The sequence below is a fragment of the Protopterus annectens genome, chromosome 6.part1, assembly GCF_019279795.1.
Source record: "Protopterus annectens isolate FY-2018-M chromosome 6.part1, PAN1.0, whole genome shotgun sequence".
In the NCBI taxonomy this organism is placed as follows: Eukaryota; Metazoa; Chordata; order Ceratodontiformes; family Protopteridae; genus Protopterus; species Protopterus annectens.
This window is the reverse complement of record NC_056738.1, coordinates 290,835,020-290,848,684: the sequence shown is the minus strand read 5'-3', so window position 1 is coordinate 290,848,684 and position 13,665 is coordinate 290,835,020.

Genomic DNA, 13,665 nt, shown 5'->3' with positions numbered 1-13,665 from the left:
AACAGAAGTGTGTACACTTAACCATATTTAGATCAACATCATTTATATATTTAACAATTAACAAAATACTGGTTCTTTTTAACAAATTGTAATCCATGACAGAACTCTTAACTAAATGATAAGGTTCAGGTAGTCCAGACTAATATTCATACTATTACCAGCCTTAACTACCTGCTTATTGAATGCCTTTTATATAGATGAAGTAAATGAAGTCTTGATCAGGTGTAGAAATAAATTGTAAATGAAGTTTATACAAGAACTTCCTCTATCGTTTTCTAACTTATATATTTATATCACAAGTTAAATAGTTGTGATAAATCAAAGCATACAGACACCCTCAGTGTTATGTAGGATTTCTCTTGCTTTTTCTGGTCACTTAATAATACTGAGCAACACTTATAATTCTCCAAATGAATGAGAGTCAGTCTAGTGGAAAGATTTATCCTACCTCAGTCAGATAACTATTGTCACATGTATAAATGAATGCAACAATAGACCTTTTGTTCTACATTTCACACAAGCAGTCATGTGTATTTGGTGAGCATGTATATTATTTTCCCTTTCTCTCTAATTTTGTATGTCAAGTTTGCAAGCATTTATTACAGAAACAAAAAATTATGAGAAAACTCACTCTAACAAATATTTGCAACAAGGTAAAAACAGTTTTTCATTTGTTCCTTTTTAATTATGCAAAAAGTAGAGACAAACAAAGTAAGAAAAATAAGATTGATCTTATCATTCACAAATATACAAAAAACTATCTGCAGGAACACTCTTTTCACTAAACTATTATCTCATGAGAGATGCTTGGCAAAGACTACCACAGTTTAGTTTGTTTCATAATTCTGCTAACTTCCTTGACAGATAAGTTTAACATCATCATCAGGTAAATTATCCTGAACTTATGGTACATTTAGAATTGTCACTTCCAGCCTGCCCTGTGAATGTGTTCCTTCTTCATCAACTAATATACTTAAGCTGCATTAAAAGATCCTCGATGTAGTAAACAACATCATAACTGTTTCAGAAAACTCACTTCTGACCCTATTGTCCATTATAAAAACTTACATGGCACTGCACCAAAGAGCTTAATAACACCAAGACGCTGTATCAGGCTAGCTCTATTAATCATCTTTTAAGTACTTACTTATTTGTCCAGAGTTCATTTGCTGTCTTCCATTCCCCGAACAGTTTTGAAGCACTTCCAGTGAAACGAATGTTGGCATGGAGAGGTACTATTTAATATTTATCTTTAATGATATAACATACTTGGATTTTTATGATCACTTTCTCAGCATATAATCAGTGTTTAATTTCCGGAATGTTGTTGAAGGCCTGAAGAAAGCTGACTTTGCCTCTTTGACTGAGGTTGTCTCATATTTTTGATCTTTGTATCAGAAAATAGGTGTAGTAGGATATTTCATTTGGAATTCAATTTTTTTCTCAATAAGGTATGCACAAAAAGGAGATAGTTGCTGCCTGTTTAACTTGATTTGTAGAGGGACGTCTTCAGCAAAAGAAATTTTGTGTCCATTCCAAGGGATATTCCTTTTTTTGTTTTGCTTACAGTAGTATTTTTTGTATGTCTTGGAAGTTAAGAAATTTCACATAGACTTGTCTAGGTTTGTCTGAGTCCTATGATTTACGAAGTGTTTGGTGTGCTCTTTCTATTATCATGCAATCGGCTGTTATTTCATTTTCTAATAATACATTTATAATCTGTTGAACTGTGCTTATTAACTGGGTGTGATCATACTTTTAGATATACCTCTAATTAATAAGTTATTTTTTCGACTCCAGGCTTCTAGGTCTATGATTTTTTCTTGAAGTTCTTTTATGGCCTTATCTTTTTCTTCTAAAACATCTTGGCATTGTTTGATTTTAAATTCATTGCCTTTTGCCCTAGATTCTGTTTCATCCAAACATGAAGGAATTTGACCAATTTTAGATCTGAAGTTAATTAATTGTTCTGAGAAATTCTGAACAGCCATTTGTAACAGTTGTAATGCCGATTTTAAGTCATCTAAGTTATAGGCTTGATCCGTCTTTGTTTTTACAGTTTGCTTTGGGATTTCATGCTGTTTAACAGTTCTTTGTCTTTTTACAATTATTTCTTTTTCAGGACTGGTTATTTGAGAAAACTTTGTTTTTAGTTCATAGTTCATAGGTTAGTACTAGGCTAACTGCCTTTGTGGGCCATTTTAAGCTTAGCCATGTACCCAATGTGAGTATCAAACCCTGTACGTGGGGCCTGTAAAGTAAACACCTTAACCATTATGCCAACCTCCCACCTATTTTTGTTTGGAGCTCCATATTCTCAAGATCTTTTGGCATTTTGAACTTTCCGATTTGTTTCTTACAGCCAGACTAGAGAGATAGTTATAGGCCCGAACATGTGAATAGAAGCTGTCACTGGTATTTTTATAGTCTTTACTTTATTGTATGGAGTATTTCACTTTGCTTGATATATGTATGGTTTTCACCAGCCTTAATCCACTATATGAGGAAGATACTTCCTGTTCTAACTTGGGTTTTTAGCAGATTATTTTTGAAAGGAGAGGAGCTGTCAGAATAAGTTGTTCACTGGACTTCCACCATCTTGAACGTCTCAAGTCACCCCTTATCAATACCAATTCATGTTGCCTTGCTTTATCTAGTTGGCCCTGCAACTACTGCATAAATGGACTCTTTTCCTCACTATCACAACCTTGCTGTGGGGTATAAGCTGAGATTAAGAATACTGCCCTATCATTACACTGGAGTCTGATTGCCATGAGTCTGTCATTAATTATGATGACATCCCTCACTGCCTTCTGAAGCCTCTCTCTCACCACAATTCCCACACCATTTCTCACTTGTTGTCCTCCCCTCCTGAGGAGTAGACTTTGAATCCCAAGCCAAGTGGCTTTGCTGCGCTTCCCCTCTATCTTGTCTCTTGGATACATAGGATGTCCAGCCCCCTTTGTACCATCATGTCATTCATTTCCAAGCTCCATCCTGTCAGTGAACCTATATTCTTAGTCCATGTTTGACAGGTTGATTGGTTTTACAACCAGCTTTTGCTCAACAGAGCTATTCCAAGTAAGCCAGGCTGTGCAACTGGATACCGGCCAGCCAGTAACTTATTGACCTGGGGCTGATGGGGTTTATGGCAGGCACACATTGCCCAATAGGGGCCCATACATCTCTCCCTCCATTAGCATGGGTACGTGACATAGGTCACAGTAGGCCGAGTCCTCAACCCACTTATCACCGGCAAATACCCGTGTCCATTTGATGGCATTAGTCAACATGACAGAATTACCTATAACCATATTTGACCAGCTGTGCTTAGTGTGCTAGTTCTTTAATGAGTTATAACTCAAAATGTTATAGTGGATGCATGATACTCTTTGTGGTAGCTCAACACAGTTTTGATTATATTTATAATAAACCATTTCTGGAAACTTATGTGTAGTTTTTTTTAAAAAACTACTAACAAAAGGAGCTAGAAAGAAAAAAAATTCACTGGCATAATGATGCTCGTCAACTACATGCTGCTCCTTGACTCTCAGGGACATTGCGCTACATGATACATGCATTTTCACTCATGGAGCTGGCATTTGTAAAGTAAGCTTCATTGTTACAGTCAAGGTTTTGTAAAGTGACAACATCTTCAGACTCTATCTGGAAATATAGCAAATACAACGAAGAACAAAGACCAGGAACCCAATGAATAAAATGTATTCCTCTCTGAGGTCTCAGCATACACTGCCTTCTTGGAGTACACAGTTACTTCACATCACACACTTGATTTATATGCACTGTTAAATAAGCAATTAAATAATAAAGTCATCAGGTAATACCATCAAACACTTAAAAATATTTAAAGTAATACATGCCAATTAAAATCAACATTCATACCCTTTGGAATCAAAGCATCAAACTTTAATATATACACTGCTTCTTTATAAAGAAGTTTATTCTTGCTGACACCCCCCCCCCACCAAAAAAAAACATACTCTACTTTTTCTAAAATTGTAGCTTGCAAACCACGAACAGAACTACCATGTGCTTGCAAAAAATGTTGTTCCACGGAACTCTGTTCCTTTTTATTTAATATATCACGAACATGTTCTAATAACGTTATTTTAAAAGCCCTTTTGGACTCACCCACATAAAACTTATTGCAGGGACATCTGAGGGCATAAATAATGCACTCAGTGTCACACCTATAATTCCCACAAACTTCAAATCTTCGACCATTTAAGAGTCCAAAATAAGGCACAATAAATTTACATGCATTACATTTGCCACATCCTACTGTCCCTTTTATTCTTAGTGACTCATGTAAGACCTCCTTGGGTCTCCAGAACCTAGATTTCACTAAAAAGCTCTTAATATTCCTACCCACTCTATATGAAGCAATAAATTTATTGGGCATCCATGAACTTCCAACCTTTAAATGTGATAACAGTTGCCACTGTGTTTGTACTATCTCATAAAGCCTATTGCTAAATCCACTATATGTGGTTACAAAATACATTTCACAACCACATTCAGTATTGTTATTTAATTTGGAAACTCCCTTCCATTTTCTATTGTTGTTTCCTATATATTCTTTATTAAATCCAGACCATGCCGTAGCAATTACATCTTCACCATAACCACGATTTCTGAACATCTCAAAAGTATAACCTATCTCCCTTATAAAATCTTGTTCATCGCTGCATAGTCTATAAAGACGTATGCATTCACCATAAGGTAAGGCATCAATCGTATGCCCAGAATGACAACTTGTTGCTTTCAAATAATATATATCCCCCTGAAATTTCCTATGTACTTTTGTAGTTAGTAACTAACATGCAACGCTGAACAAGATTTTAAATGGTCGAAGAATGGTTCCAGGTCTTTGTTCTTCATTGTATTTGGTCTATCTGGAAATATATTAATGTTCTAACTGTCGTGACATAAATTAATTAATTATATTAAGTTGTGTAAGTAAGCTTTCCATAACAGTACATGTTCAAATGATCACTACTGCAGTAGAATAAGCTATGTTGCTAGATTAATTTAGCTTGCTACATTTGGGTGGTAGAAGGTGAAGACTCCAGAAGTCCCTGGAGAATGGTCCATGCAAAGGTCTGATCTAGAGAAGGAATGCAACTACAGTGCCGTATAACAGTATGTACAGAGGACCAAGCTGTAGGTTTTAGAATACTTCTAGACTCTAACCCTTTCAAAAAAGCCATAGATGAAGCCAATACCCTGGTTTAGCAGACCTTTACCCAGCCTGGAATAGTTTTGTTGCAGTGGCTATCAGTGGCGTAGCTGGAGTTTGTACCACCTGGGCTGTTTCTGATTTTTCCACCCACCCATTACAAAGAAGTGGTCAAATGGCACCCCCATACAAAGCCCTCCCCCTTGCAGCCATTCCTGTGTCTCATTCCTTTGCTATTTCTCCCCATTTACCATGAATGCTGTAATGTGCATAGTGCTTTATGCTTTACTTCTACAATGATTATTTGGATTTCATTTAAAACTTATTTTAAATTGTATAGTATAAACACTGATAGACATCTGCTAAACAAAGCAATATAGTCTCACAATGAAAACAGACTTAGCATTAAAACTTATCTGTCCTTGAAACTCACATTCATTGAAACCCACATTCAAAGAAAATGCATCTGGCCAGTGGCAGATAAAGTTTACCTTTTGGCTGTTTTCAAATCATAGGCCCCTTGTAGATATATTTAGGACCATGAAAACATATATGTGTTCTTTGATTTCACCTTCATGATTGTATTAAATTATATTCCTTGTATAATGCAGCATACTTGTTAGAGCGTGTTTTAAATTTATTGTTTTGAACATTTATTCAGTAAAAAATTAAACAAAATGTATGAACTAATAATGACAAATCTGCCCAATTCAGAACATTTGCATCATAAAAGTCTACTCAAACTTATGTCATTACAGTCCAACAGTATCACTAAATATGCAACATCTCCGCAGAAGTAAATCATCTAAATAATTCCACATTAAAGAGATCTGTAACTAATGAAGAGGTTACTGCTAGCAAACAAATGTATTTCATTATTTCATCTAAAAATAAATTGCCTGTTGCCCTTGAAGAATAAATTGCCTATGTTTCATTAAAGAATAAGCTAGTAATATCGCAATAGGGAATGGATGGCAAACTGGTAACAGGTTCATAGTTACTAGGCATCTCCTCCAAAGGATGACATTCTCAGAACTGCATCATCCACTCCCTTTAAAGTACAACACAGTACAGTATCATCAATCCATATACATACTGTGGGAGTAGAACCCACATCCTTCTGCATCAAAAGCAAGTATACAACCTGTGGTGCTATTAGCAATGTAAACAGACTTGGCATAAGCAGCACTAAACTACTCTTCCCCTGAAGCTCTCAGCTCCTTGTAAAATCCAATTGACACTCAACTATCTCTCTCAACTTTGCAACACAAAAAAAATCTGGAAAAAGCCAAAATGTATTGGGTGGAGGACAAAGACCCAAAACCAGGGACACATTTTCAACATTGTTTGTATAATCTTAGAAAGTTGCTAGAATAAAATGTTTTGTGTTACCATGCATTTCCTGAAAGATAGGAAGCCTGAAAATTAAATGACTATCATTATTTAGTGAATTCAGTTCTCACTGTTTGCAAGAAAACCACAAATGTTAAGAGGAACAGATCAAATGTATAAGCTAAACATTCTGTGAAAATCTGGGCAGTTGAAAGCTATGGACTCGGCTCCTTGAATCCTAAACACGTGGTGGTATGGGTAGAGAATTCAGGTTCTTTCCCCTTGTACCCAAGGTACAGGGTTTGAGCCTGAGTAACAGTAACCACCAGGTATACCTAACTGGGACATTTTACACACACACACACACACACACACACACACACACACACACACACACACACACACACACAATTCAGTGGAGAAGAAGCAATCACACAAACAGTAAACTTCTATGGAGCAGCAATCACACAACCAGTAAACACACACACACTTCAGTGGAGAAGAACCAATCACAAAACCAGTAAACTTCCATGGAGCAGTAATCACACAACCAGTAAACTTCCATGGAGAAGCAATCACACAACCAGTAAACTTCAGTGAAGAAGTGATCACAAAATGTGCAGAAGAAAATTATAAACGCACACCAAAAAGCAGCAATAACCTAAATGTCCATACTTGAAGATGGTTGGTGAAGGAATTAAACAGCAAACTTCAGCAGCAGCAAATATCACTTAATTTAGTTGGTAAAGAAGCAATACCGCAAGTGGGAGGACAGAAAGAGGCAATTTCAAACAGTGCGGGTGAACAGGATGTCTGTGCGTACCCAACGCATGTAGAAATATGATGCTATGGGACCCAGTTCTTAAAGAAGAATGCCCTTAGTTTTGAAAGTAAATGTGACAGTCTAGTCCCAAAAGTGCTGCCTGGGGCAGACTGCCCCTCTCGCCTCCACCTAGCTATGCCACTGGTGACTACAAAACAAGGTAATCACTTTAGACAACCATTTGGAAATAATCTGTATTGACACAGGTTGTTTCTACTTCTACTTACCTAGACAGGAAAAGAACAGCAGATCCAAGGATATGAAAGACTCAGTTCTCTCACAATACTAGCTCAGTTGTCAGCGGGCATCCAAGGTATGGAGCATCCTTACTCTTTCATTTTTAAGATCAGTAAAGAAAATGGGGACATGGATAGTTTGGTTTAAAGTAAACTCACATACCTCTTTAGGCATAAAAGACAGATTAATTCTCAAAAAACCCTTTCTCTATGGAAAATGAGATAGGGTTGACTCACTGTAAGATCTTGCAACTCAGATACTCTTTTTGCAGAGAACAAAGCTATCATTAAAACTGTTTTCAATGTTAAAAACTTCAAGTCAGCCAGAGTAACTGGTTCCTATGAAACAAGTTTTAGCTTCTCTAACACAAAATTAAGATCCCAATAAGAGGCCACTCGTTTTCTTAGACGCCTTTTAAGAAAAGAAATTCAAAAATATTTTGACATGAGAAAGACTTGAAAGAAGAGGATCTATGGGCAAACATGCTGAAATGGCCAATAACTGAACTTTGATTTGGAAGTAAGAAAAGCAATGGAAAAAGTAACTCACATAAATATTGTAAAACCAGAGAACAGCTAGCCCTGAATGGGTACTGCTTATGCTGTTGTTGGCAACAACTAGAAAACCTTTTACATTTGTTAATATATTGTTTGCTAGTAGCAGGCTTTCTTGCTCCATTAGTATATATTGCACTTCCTCAATAAATAAGTACCTAAAAGGTATTAAGACCCCATCATCCAGGCAGTCATTTGAAGTTCATTGGGGTTCGGGTGTATCAAAAACTCTTAATATTGAGTGAGCAAATCCATTCCATGAGGAAACTTGTGGTAATTGCCCCTGCCATTCCCAAAAGAAGGGAAAACCACTGTTGCCTGGGCAAGAAAGGTAGTCACCATAAATATCTTGGGGGAATTCCTTTTGAATCTTCAGAAATACCTTGGATATCAGTGGAAAGGATGGAAAAGCTTACAGGAACATTCCTGTCAAAGAAAACAAAAAGGCATCTGTCTTCAAGGCCTTCTTGCATGGAGTCCTGGAGCAGAATATTTTCAGTTGATTATTTAGAGAGGAGGAAAACAGGTCTACTAGAGGAACTCCACACAGATGAATCAAATCTTGGAAAAACCCCTGACCTTTTTTGCATACGTGAGAGTCTGTCCTGCCCTTTTTAGCTTGTCTGCATATGATACTGATTTGATAGAATAAAGGATGCTTGTAGAGTGAGATTGTGCTGGAAGCTATATCCCAAGTTAACAGGGCTAGTCTGCACATGGGGAAAAACCTAATTCTCCCGCCCCCTTACTTGAAGATGTACCGAAGGACTGCTGCATTGTCTGAAACAACTTGAAGAGGTTCTGGGGACCAAAGGTGATTCAAAGAGTTGAGTGCCTTGATCAAGGCAAGCATCTGTTTCATATGTATGTGCTTGCATCTGTCCTAGGTATCCTATACACCTTCCCTTATTATCCCTGAAATGACTGCTTTGAAACAGGGATGGATGAGGGGAGACAAAAATGTACGGATATTTTCTGTTTCCAGCTAGTAAATATTCTATTGACAAAGCCCAGCAGGGATTTAAAAAGTCAAGGGATGCTGATGCTGTGACCAAAAAGACATCAAATACCATTGTATCTTTCTCATGTGGAGTCTTGCCAGGTTTATTATGAGAATCATAGATCCCACAAGACCCAAAATCCTGAGGTATTCTCTCACAGTGACCAAAGCCTGAGTGGAAAACCTTAGACATAGATCTAAATATAGGTCTATTTTCTCCTATGAAAGAAAAGCTCTTTGAACTGAAGTGTCCAGCTGATACCCCAGGAACACTATCCTGTGTGAAGGAGTCAAAAAGGACTTTTGAATGTTCTCTTGGAATCCCAGCTAGTGTAAGAGATCTTTCACTCAAGTGACAAATTCCTGACAGTTTGAAAAGCAAGTTATCTAAAATGGGGGAAAAAAAGAAAATGGATGTCCTGTAGCCAGCAGCTAACTATAACTGTAGCTAACCATCTAGTGAACACTCTTAGTGCAGTGGATAGTCCAAAGGGTAAACAGAGAACTGATAAAGTGATCCAGGCACACCTGAAGTTGGGATGAAAAGGAATGCGATGATAAGCATCTTTTAAATGTAGCATTAACAGTAAACTTGAATGAGGAAGAAGAGATAAAAGAGATAAACGATTGTGAAATGGCATCATTTTGAAGTTAGGCATCATCACAAACAAGTCTAAGAGGAAAGATCCACAATTGGTCTCCAAGTGTCTTCTTTCTTTGGCCCTAAAAAACATCCTTAAACAAAAACCTTTTATAAATTGGGAAGGAGGGACTGGTTCTGTCTCTCCTTGGAACAGCATATTAAACAAAAACCTTTTATAAATTGGGAAGGAGGGACTGGTTCTATCACTCCTTGGAACAGCATGTAATGAAGGACAGGCAAAAATAACAGTCTGGTCTAGTGGATAAGGAATAACACCCAGGCAAGGAGAAATATCCTCTAACTGACATCTATAATCTTGATGCATGATCTTTAGAACCCATTCATCTGAAACTATCTGTTGCCAATGAGGAAAATAGAGATTCAGACTTTCTGGAAGGAAAGTCTGAGTGCCAGACTGGGAGGGGGAAACAAAGTCCCTTGAATAGTCAAACTGACATGTTGAACTTGTTAACTTGTTGTTCCATGCTGGGGGCTCTTGAATTCTTTTTGGAACACCTTAGCCATTATGCCAAAATTGGATGAGGGGTTAGAGAATCCCTAGAAATAAAAAAGAGGGGGGCAGAAAATCTTAACAGATTCCCTGTTTTAACTTACCCCTTTCATTAAACTTTTCAGTCACCTCTGCAGCAAAGGAACAATAAGTGAATCTCTATCCAAAAGAGAAAATAAAATCTCATTATTCACATCCTCTTGATAGGTTCTGAGAATGCAGCCAGGCAAAGTTTCTCAAAATAGTACCAGATGCCTTAGCCCTTGAAGAATTATCAACTGAGTCATGCACATACTGTAAACAAACAGCAGGGATGAGCACAATAGAAGAAACTAAATAATTTAAATCAGATGTTTCCTGAAAAGAAGAAACTACACACCAAGCATCCCTCATACTTTTGCAATTAGTCAGAATAAACATTAAAATGCAAGCCCGACAGTTCAAAATTCTGAATCAAAGTTGCAGAAGTGTATTCTATTTTCCCTTGCCCATCAATAATCTTCCCATACTTATCAGAAAAAGTAGGATGGAAATTAACTATTTGTTTTGCAGCAGTAGGAATAAACAAAGCTATCACTGCTGGGTCAGGTTTGGGAAGGATGTATAAAAACTTAAAAAGGGTGAGAAACATTATACATTCTCTCTGCCCTTTTTAGGTGCAGCAGGTTGGCTATCAGGAAAATACAGGCTGAAACACATACAACCTCCAAAGGTTTTAAAACTGAAGTAAATTGTATAGGTTCAAGAAATTCCTTCTGTAGCAACTAGCAAAAATTTTCTAAGGAGCTGAGAAACTTCATGGTACTCCCACTGAAAACACAAGCATATTCTCAAAGAAAAAGGAACCCCAAAGGTTTGATCAGAAACTGAGCTCTCATCTGAGTCTAAATCAGAAAATTGAGGAGAAAACCTATACCTGTCCCTTCAAGACTCAGATGAAAGGACCTGCATCTGCCCTTCATTTTCCTGTCCAGATTCAGAATCTTGAGTCTTATTGGGAAAGCAGCTGTGCCTCTTACTTTTACCAGAAAGCAATACATAAGAAGGATCAAAGGCCTGCATAAAACCTTGAGCCAGACCCAGTAAATTACTCCTGTCAAGGACATTTAAGGTACAGGAATAGATACATGCTTAGTGTTCTGTTTCTTTTTTTGACAGAAAAACATGGGACCACCAGTGTTATAAACAGCAGCAGTAACTTCACCAGGGATTGGCACAACATTCTGACAAAACAGGAAACCCTTCTCTGGACCCTCTCCCAGGACCAGCTAAAGTGGCTTTCCCTTGCCCACTGAAGGTACCCTGACAGTCTCAGAGAACAGAAGACGAATGGTCTGAGGTGCAACAAATGGCCACAGCAAAGTCATTCACCTGTGGCTGTGGCAAACTGCTATCCTGCACTAGTGAGAAAGGCTGTTTGCTTAACTTTTCTATTTTGCGGCTGGAAGAAGGACTGACCTTGTGACTGACAGGTTGTTCCATGGTCAAGGCAAAAATGGAGCTTCTTTCACAAAGAAAACCAAATCAGGTAAAACTTTAAAGTCTTTAAAAGTCACTTTTTTCACACAAAAAGACAGTAAAAGGCACTTTAAAACACTTGCCAGACCCAAAAAGTAAAACAATCTCAATTTTTCCATAGAAAAAAAAAATTTTTTTAAATACTTTAAATAATTTTAAACTTACATGGAAAAAACACTTGCATTTAAAGGTTTTTTAGGGATTCCTGGTATCATACTGCCATCCCTGTCTGTCAGCAGCCTGACTGACACATTTTCCATAGTGATGAGAGTTGGCCAACCACTTCATTCCCGTACAAGGCAAGAGTTGACCGTCGAGAGTGGTGTCATCATATTTTCTTGGGTGCTGATCTTTTTTTTGTTATCCTTCTAAATCTCTCCCCTTGCCATGCCTGTGACTTCTGCAAAACATTTGCCTCATTAAGTACATATGAGCATCCATGCATGACTACCTCCAAATTCTTACGTGCATCATAAATGCAGGTGCAGTCACCATGGTCTTTCCAGTAAACTAACCACAGTTCCTTCACACAAGATGAATGAGATGAAACATGCTTATTTTTAAGCCCCCACCCACTCGCCTTCTGTACTAACCCCTGCTGTATCACTAGTTCATCTGAGGCAAAAGTCAGGGCTTTATCCCTCCATGATAATAAACTGGCAAGATGAACTTCATGGGATCCACACAACACATGAAAATTACAAACTTGAAGCCACAATCTCAGTACCAAAATGAGGTGGAAATCTGCATAAAGTGTCTCTTCATGACAAACTTCCTATGGGCAACAGCATGCAGGGATGCACTATTTATTTGTTTCCTTGTTTTTTTTTTTTTTTGTCTGTTTTATATCTGCTAGTTACTGATCCTGAGGACCAGAAAAATCATGATACATCAGATAATAGTGGCTAGTCTGGTATATTTTAAGAATGACAGCACATTACATGTAAACAAAAAGATAACCATTTTATAAAATCAAGGCAAACTTTATAGTTGGAATCATTCACATAAACATTACCTATAATTGAACTGACCAAGTTCACTTGATTTTCTCAATACCTAATAAGTAGTCCAGTCATTATCTTTGAAACAGAGGTAGTTTGATTAGTGGTACAACCTTTTCCCTCTAGTCACAGACCAGTCCTAAATGTATACCTTTGTTTCTTGTGAAAAGTTATGCAAAATGAAACATGTCCAGAAATCTTAGAAGCAACATTTTCTCTGTTGTTGACAAACAACAAGAATCAACAAATTTCCACTTTTTAATTTGATCGTCTATGGCTTTAAATTTAAAGAATGCTGTGGGAAACTTTCCACTTGTCTGGCCAATGCGTTTTCCTTTTTTAACGTTCCAATACTGTATAAGTGTTCATAGATTTCCTTTTGGAAGTTTATTTGTGTGATATAACATGTTAAACCATTGCAACTTGTGTAGGTATATACCAACAAACAACACTAGGTGGTGTTTTAGGGTAACTACACAAGCAAAGAGCAATGGAGGCTTGAATAAGATGAACTAGCAGACAATTTTGGAAATTGTTTACAGGATGGAGTAACAGTGGAGCTTTATTGGACATTTAGTGATTCATCTCCACCACACTGGGGTCTTTAATGTGGCAACAAGAGCGAGGCGAAATACCTTGAACAACTTTGGGTCACATTAATATGTAGCAACATAAGGTGAGTTCTGGAAATATAAAGATACAGCTTTAAATGCAGACATGAGCCATGGAACCTTTATGTATTAGTATATAAGGCAGCTGTATGAGCGATGTTTCTCAGTATTCATACAAATAGGAGAAGTTGCTTAGGGTAACTTTATAAGTAAGGATTGCTGAAGAGCCATTTTA